This window comes from Pygoscelis adeliae, unplaced genomic scaffold (genome assembly GCF_000699105.1).
Source record: "Pygoscelis adeliae isolate BGI_AS28 unplaced genomic scaffold, ASM69910v1 Scaffold148, whole genome shotgun sequence".
Taxonomy (NCBI): Eukaryota; Metazoa; Chordata; class Aves; order Sphenisciformes; family Spheniscidae; genus Pygoscelis; species Pygoscelis adeliae.
In genome coordinates, this window is record NW_008825258.1 from 852,198 (window position 1) to 859,427 (window position 7,230).

Below are 7,230 nucleotides of genomic sequence, written 5' to 3' on the forward strand. Positions count from 1 at the left end.
TGCCTGAGGATACTTGAAGCAATATTAAACTACCCCCCAATGTTTGCTGAATCTGCCACTTTTGTCCCTGCAAATTTCACTGTTTTAGGACACCACTGTGTGGGGAATGGGTTCTCTCAGTGCCGGGGAGGAATCTACATAAGACACTCTCTTGCTTTCCTCTGTTGCTACCTTTACATAGCCTCTGAGTTCCTTTCTGGGGATCCTCTGTCTTAAACCATAGACTGTGTGGTGCTGGAGAAGAACATGGAAATGCTGGCCACGATGTCCAGAGACACCCCTTTGTGTGCTCCTTTCAGCTCCAACCAAGTTCTTGCTCATGCATCTCATAGGGTACCCTCCTGGACTCTCCCTGGACTCTCTGCAAAAGCAGAGACACGAAAAAACAGAACGAGCGTTTCCCAGCTTTTCCAGGAGATAAAGATACAGGGAAGGCTCTCAGAGGGTGGGTAGCAGAATAGTTATTGCTTATTCCCCAATTTTGCCTTCCCCACCTTCAGCATCTCTATTCCTTCTTTGTCTAAGTCCTATACCTCTGTTAAAACACAGCTGAATCTGGAATCATCAGAGTCAGCAAAAAGATACTGACTTGTTTTACTTACCTCTGATCTTTGAAATGCTAGGATCCACATTTTCAAGTTTCTTTCTGGTTTTTTTCTTGTTTGTTTGTATATTTGTTTTTAATTAAAATCAGGGTGTATATGCAACTACAAAACTATGCAACTACAGCATTTCAGGAGCTGAGAAAGGTAGGGCTGGCAAGGAGCTTAAAGGATGTTTGGTGTAAGTCCACCTCTCCTGAGGTATGTGCATCAAGTATACCCAACAAGGTTGACAGCTGTTTTATCTAATCTGTTCTTTAAAACCCCAAGTAATGGAGATTCTGCAGACACTCTAGCAGCCTGTTCCAGTGCTTACCTAGGTTTATAGTTAGAAAGATAACCTAAATCTCCTTTGTTGGAAATTAAAGCAATTTTTCCTGCCCTAACCTCAGTGGGTAATGGATTGCCATCTTCTTTTAGTAGCTTCTTACACACTGGAAGTCTGTTATCATACTCCCCTCAATTGTGTAAATGAAACAAACTCGGTTTCTCCAAAGTTTTCTCATAGCTTATGGGTTTATAGGTTTCTATTTATTCTTGTTCCTGTCCAGTGGGACCGAACCTTTTATTGAAAAATATGGTACTTAAGCCAGATTCAGTGTAAACCGGTAAACCTCCAGTAGTTCTGAGCACAGCAGAGTAACGATGTTCCGCATGTGACAAGCAGTGCTACTGTTAGTATATTTTACAAGATTTGCTTTCTTACAAGAACATCTCACTTTTCATTTACTGTGGAAGTTATCACCTTCAGATCTTCCAGGCTTCTTCTGCATTTTTGGTATGTGGAGATTTGGCTTCTCCTGCCTATATGAAGTTCTTTTTATTTCACTTGAGTGAATGTGACCTTATTGAATTGGGATCATTTCCCTGGTTTACCAAGAGCACTAGTTCTAATTGTGGTGCTACAGTATTTCCAGTCCCTTCCAAAATTGTGTCATTCACAAATGTTATAATCTCTAATTTATTCTTTCCAGTTATAGCCTATTTAAAGTTAGGCTGAGAAATCCATGGTTTCTTGAGAGTTCCTTTTTCCATTTTCTTGAAAGCAGGTACTATATTTGCTCTCTTCCAGTTTTCTGGGACTTGACCTATCCTCCACAGGTTCTGAGAGATGATAACTAATAATTATGAAACTGCACTAGTTAATTCCTTAACTGCTGTAGGGGAACAGGTCTTGCTGTCTAGAATACATGCAACTTAGCTAAATCTTCTCTAATTCTTTCTCCATTCTAGTTCACACTCTATCACCCTGTTAGAACAAATTGTGGTAAGGATCAAGTTACAATTAACCTTTTTTGAGGTAAGACCCTGAGATAGCATTTCAAGAGTGAGCAAAATTGCTACTGCATCCTCTTGGCTCCCTTCCCCCTCCAAAGAAAATCCCACAAAGCTTGTGAGAGGAAGAATTAGCAAGAAGTAGAGTGAGAGAATAGCGAAAGCTGTTATGGCAACTTGAACTCTTCCTTATTTATCTCTTTGTATTGTCTGCTAGACTTCCGTCTTTGTTCTAATTAATTGGCTAACTACTGCTAAACTAATTCATTTCTCAAAACTTATTTATTTTGCCTCACAACATTTATTTGCACAGCACTACTGTTGTGTACAAAGATTACTCTTTAATGGAGTTCAGAACACCCTTTCACAGAATGTATTTCTGTTCAGTCCAAAGAATAAAATACACCATATATGCGAGTCTCAAATTAATCTTATTTGGTTTTAGGCTGCTTGATTACTCTTTATGTGCTTTCTTAAAGTCATGCGATTTTTAATCATTATTTTGACTATTTTAATTACTTGTTTTCACAATATATTTACAAGGATATTCCGCCGCTCTTTTCAAAACGGTTTGTATTACCTAACTGAAATAGGTTTATTTTTACAAGAACAAATTAAAAAGAACACAGTCCTTTTAGATCTCAGGTGTGTATTTAAGTAAAAGTGAGTCAAACCCAGTAACTCCACACTGAATTCTTTAAAATTTGGGACATCATTGGAGAAAATGTTGGCACTATTTCAGCATGTCTGGATGTGAACATACCCATGTGAAGGTCTGTTTTATAGGCTATCTTGGCTGCAGCCATGCAAAGCACAGCAGGAAGACACATCTGCAAGAGGGTGTGTATTTCTGGAGATCAAATAAAGCTGTCTATTGGCAGTGTTGATCTGAACCTCCACCCAGGTTTGATTTTCAGTGCTAGCTTACAGACACAACAGGAAAAAAACCTACGTGTGAAAGACAGGACTTTAAGACGAGTAAGCATCACCTGCAGTAAGGCTGAAATCTCTAACCTTGGCAGAGGTAGAGGACATCAGACCACTCAGACCTGGTGCAGTCAGTCTTGGGAACTCATGGAGGCAGCACCCGGACCAATCTGTCTTGGTCAGGGTGAAATAACAATAAAGATGGCCCCATGCTGGCTTAAGCAGACTGTAGAGCCTCCAGCAGATCCGGGCATTCATTCAAGCAGTTGAAGTCAGCTGCTATGCTATCAATACTCAAACTAGCTAGAATAAGCTATGGTAACGTGTCTGCTCACAGGGCAGGCCCATTTCAAGATAGGAGTCTCAGGGTAGGTCTGTACTGCAGCCTACAGAGCCACATACTGTAAGTACTGACTCAGCAAACTGCAATGGTGCAAAGCCCAGCATAGGCTGCAGCCTCTGCTTGAGAAGCTGCCCCAGCCCTTCAGCAATTGCTTTGGCCTCCAACTGTGCTGATAATAGCACCAACACCAAGGAGTCTGAAGGGAGTGTGGGTGCTGGGAATGCTCTATGGACTCTTGCTAGGGGAATGCACCTTCTATACTTTGGCTATGCTGGTTGTTTCCCTGAGGACAGTGAAACAGGCCAGGGCAGAGGAATGCCTGCAGTCACAAGGGGGAAGAAAGATGAAGCCGTGTTTTGTATCTTATCGTTGTTATTTAAGTGACCAGTTAAGCCAAAGTCTGTAAGTGATAGATAGGAATAACACTTACCTGATGTGAAAACAGGAGCCTCAGTGACTTTCACATATACTGCAGATAAGCAATATCTTGTTTGGTCATAGATGCACGTATTAACACTGCTATTACTGCCAGTGTCTAAGAGGGCAGCTGCCCCCATCTGCACATCCAACAGATGCACAGATGCTACTGGTACCTCTGCTTGCTAGATAAAGCCAGCCAGTAATATCAGCAGACTCCAAGCTAGCTTTATCTAACTGGTATGGATACTAGTGACGTGTGAGGGGCATGCAGTCTCAGGAGCTGCCCTTACAGATACTGGCAGTAACACTGTCAAATGCTCAGTTAAGGGTGGAGATGGCTGCTGCCAAACATTTTAAATGCAGAAAGAAAGCCAAGTTATTTATCTCATTTTATTTACAGTAATAGGGGACTGTTGAACAGCATGTAAGTGCACTACAATAAAATCAATGGAGAATATTAAAAGCAGAAATAAAGATCAGCCAACCTGAGGAAACTACTAACTTGAATGAAAGGATCTAACAGGAGGGCAGACTGAACAGTTCAGGAAAACCAACCCACCAAAACAAAAGGGGACAATTCCCAGGTTTGATTAGATAAATCCTGAGCCTTGCAGTGAAACAAACTGCCTTTGACATGATGGTTTCTCTGAAGTCTTTAAAGGGAATTTTGCTGAGTGAGTACTGAGATGGGACTTCAGGATTTAGCTCCCCAAAATACAGAAGAAGGGGTGATGTATTGAAGTATGCCAAAGCATGAGTTCCAAAAAGATGAAGAGAAATTCTGGTGAAATTAATTAACTGTAAGCCATACCCTGAAAGAGTGAACTTTGCATTTGCAAAAGTTTCATAATCAAGGACTTGAAAATGCATAATCTCCTCTTGGTCTGATCTCAGGTGAATATAAGTCCAGAAGCTGATTCACCTACACTGTTACTGCAGGACTGGAAGCCAAAGAGAGCATCTAACAAGTCAGCAAATCACTCTGTCCCTTCTGAAGTCAACATGAGTTTTGCCATTGGCCTTAAAATAGTGGCAGAAATTCTCCCCCCATGTAGAGGGATGTTGGATTTCTGAGTATAGACTAATGCTTTCCTTTCAGATGTAAGCAATAGATGGTTGGTACTGTAAGTCAGCATGACTGAAAGATTTCTCTGTGGTAAAGATACTCAGATTCTGAGACAAAGTTTAATCGGCAAAGCTCAAGTCTGACTAGAAAAGCTGTTATCTGGATCACTGACCCAGGTTTGTCCAGTTGACAATTTATATGATAATGTACCAAGAAATCTGTTTTTGAAAAGCCAAAAATGTGTTTCCTGTCGGGCTGACTTCTGTCTGGTTTAACTGGGCTGTAAATGAGCTATCAAAGATAGCTACCCATTAGTGGAGGTTAAGGCAAAAGCCACTGCCATAGTTTGCTGAATATCCTGTCAGCAATCGCCTGATCTCAGCTTGGTTCTAAGGGCTGCATTAAACCAGCTACCTCAGCTCTTACTGCAGTATTTCAGACTGCTGTCATTGCAACAATGGGTTAGAGACGTCACCTGGTTTGTTTCTAACCAAAGACTGTATAAAATTGGGAGGACAGTATAAAGATGGAAACTTGTAAGCAGCTTGAAATCTTTAACCTGAAACTCTAAAAAATTATATTTGATCCAAACCAATTCCTTTGTATGAAAATCTGACCCCTTAAAAGTTTCTGAGCTTTTCTCAAAGTTAGAAATTTTGAATTATCATTGTTCAGTGGTGACTGTTTTTTAACTGTCCTTTCCTTCATCTTTCCTTCATTCTTTTCTGCCACTGAATGTCTTAAAATGAATGATCTAAGGGTTCCATTCTTTGCTTTTCAATTTTGCTGTTTCTCTATTATTAGTTTTTCTTGTTCTGCTGCTTTTCAAAACTTTTATGTCTCCGGTAAAGTTAAAGAACAGAAAGAAATTTTAAAAAGAACTCTGTCAGTCTCTTGGCTGGTAACCGGAGGGTCCCAAAAACTTTTCAGCTGCACATTCCAGTTCCACTGATCCCAAATAATTGTCCAGGTAATTGAATTTGAAGTGGTTCACATTCCTATTCATAACTGCTAGGCCCAAAGAAAACGGCGGGTAATAAAAAAGTACTGTGGTCATTGCTCATACTGAGAGTGGCCTGTGCAGTAGAGAAAGAGGGCTAGAAGGGGGGAAGGTCCAATGGGGAAAAATTAAAAGTCAACTTCAAAGAGTTTCGATTAAGGCTGTAAATTAATATTTGCATAAAAGAGAGAAGGTTTTAAAATATGAACACACATGCACACTTGTGCATTTAAAGGAGATGCTTATTCCGTATCGTAGTTCAGCTAAAAATTCTATGCCACAGAAAGCAGTAATTATTCCAGCTTTGCATATTGTAAACCTGGTCACTGTCATTCTTCCTTTGCCTCCACATGCCTCAATGCCACATTTTCTACAATCGTGGGGAGATTGCCTTGGCTCTCACTCAGCTGGCTCAGCTAATGCAATTCACAGGCCTTCAAATGTAAGCTTGTAAACTATTTAGTTCTTTTTCTCTATAACAGCTTGTCTATTAACAGCTTATTCAATGGAGGAGGGAGAAGAAGCTAGTGAGACCTCTTTTGGTATTGTTCAGCAGTGACCCTGGCTTTCTCAGATTGGTAGCCAATATGCACTAAACAGTGTTTGTCAGTACATGTAGTTTTGCTGGATAATAGTGTATTGTGCTAGCAGTGGTCTGTATTAGTAGCAGGTAACAATGAGCTGGCAAAGTAAGTCTCCTGTGTGGCATGGTAAGGTCATAAGAATGATGTATAAAAATCCAAGAGAAAGCTCATTAGGATGGTCTGATGCAGTGCTAGAAAACCTGCGCCACCTCGAGAGATCTTTGTCAGCACTTCCCTTTGTGCATTGTTCAGGACCCTCACCACTGCTGTATCCTCTGGGTTGAGATGGACTTGGGGAAAGGATGGTTCACCCTTCAAGATATGCTACACGATTTTCAGGCTGTATGTCCACTGCTCATGGCCTGTACTTCATGAAAGGTGTGTTTTGTCAAGATACCAGGCTCATTAAATCCCAGGACAGGTGTACCCAGAGACTGCCCACACCATGGACCATGCCCATTATTCCTGTAACTATATGGTAGAAGGCTATGCTCTACATTGCAATGAAAAATGTGGTATTGAAATGGCTGAATCCTGCTCCGGCAGTGTTGTTCCATTTTCGCTGTGCTGAGATAACGTGTTGCCATGCCATGCAATGAACCTGCCACACCCTCTGCTTTCCTAAATGATTAAATAAAATCTGTAGTATTTTATTACCTGATGGCTGAGATTTCTTGAACTTTTCTTAGTGTTCTATATGCACTTTTCTTATGTTCTATAGGCAAGTTGGTAGCTTAAACAGTGTTTAATAAAGAGAATCATGCTTGACACAGATTTCCTCACCAACAAAATCCTATCCACCTTACTTACAAGCAATTCATTTATAGAAACATCATGGCTTAGGCTTTGTTTTTTCCCCTGCCAAGTGTTGCAGATCTTATGTTAACTCTCAGACAAACTGACAAAGCTGCAGTACAGAGAAATCAGGTTTCAAAGCGAGTGATTTATGAAACATGAACTTTTCTGTGCATGCAGAGAGACTCCCCCGTGTGGTGCGACTGCTTTGGCCGATG